At 53.8% G+C, this 1,174-nt stretch overlaps 1 protein-coding gene across 1 annotated transcript in view; it reads right to left on the reverse strand.

Annotated features, from left to right (window-relative positions):
- The window catches only part of NTNG2 (netrin G2), a 78,016-nt gene that overhangs the window by 8,347 nt on the left and 68,495 nt on the right, over positions 1-1,174 (reverse strand). The window lies entirely within an intron of this gene.

Consider the following 1,174-nt stretch of genomic DNA (forward strand, 5'->3'; position numbering starts at 1 on the left):
AGTTAAGGGGAAGCGCTCCCAGGCCAGACCAGGCGGTGCTCTCTCCTAGGGTCCCCACGCCCGTGTCCTGTTGGTTCGCTACCCACCCAGCCTGTGTCCCGACAGCCTCTCCGCAGGAGCACAGTCCCGCCTGACCTTGCATTTGAAGCGGTTTGTTGTTCTGGTTGGTAAACATGTTGGCATCAATCCTTCCGTGCGCCTTGTTCTTGCCGCGTGAGAAATGCAGCTGTTTTCTTCGCCCCTGCCGCGGCGTTACAAGAGAGTGCCCTGTTTTCTTTGAGTGTTTGTTCTTCCAACATGAATATATCCTGCTCAACAACTTGTTTTGCCTCTTTGTATATAACTTTCTTCGGATTTACTGTGCATGGTTTATTTGGTTAATATGTTTTCATGTATTACCAGGAGCAAATTTGATAAGTACCTGTGAATAACCTCCTGTAAATGAATTTTATAACAAAAAAGTACTAAACTATTTTCTGAAATTAGCTGTGTAGATGATACTTTGTGACTGCTGCTCCGATAGTCTTTCTGATGTGCTGAGCTCACAGCTGGGATTGGGGGGAAAAGCAGCCCTCTGGTCTTTGTGAAAACATACATTCGAAGGTCAAATGGTAAGATTAAATGTGGAAACAAGAAAAGTGGCCTGAGATAGGAGCTGCACGGGTTGGGATCAGGTGCAGGGTATCAGCTCGCGTGGGGGGTGGGGTGCTTTAGACAGGCCGGTTCCCCAGCCCCCCCCCCCCCCCCCCCCCCCCCGGCTCCGTGTGAAATCCCAGCCATGAGGTCGCAGGGTGTGTTGGGACCATCTTTGGTGGCCGGTCATACCTTGAGGCTTGTTCCGACAAAAGAGCACACTTACTTCCCTTTAGGCTGAGACTGGGGAGGGCGGAGAAGCTGGGCAGGCGTGAGCGGAACTCTCAGGAGGCATGATGGGGGGCAGGGGGGCCGATGGCTGGGGAAGTGGGGCGCATTTATAGAAGCAGCAGCTTCGGGGAGCATCATCAGGCCTGGCCACGCCGCCTGCTCGAGGACACTCATTCCGGATGTGCACACACGTCAGCGGGGAGGGCGAAATGACGAACGGGGACTTAGGGGCACCCTAGACCTGCTGAGTGACCTGGCAAGGGCTCTGATGGCCCTTTCGCCTGTGGGACTCACTGCCGCAACATCTGTC

The sequence above is a fragment of the Suricata suricatta genome, chromosome 13 (genome assembly GCF_006229205.1).
Source record: "Suricata suricatta isolate VVHF042 chromosome 13, meerkat_22Aug2017_6uvM2_HiC, whole genome shotgun sequence".
In the NCBI taxonomy this organism is placed as follows: Eukaryota; Metazoa; Chordata; class Mammalia; order Carnivora; family Herpestidae; genus Suricata; species Suricata suricatta.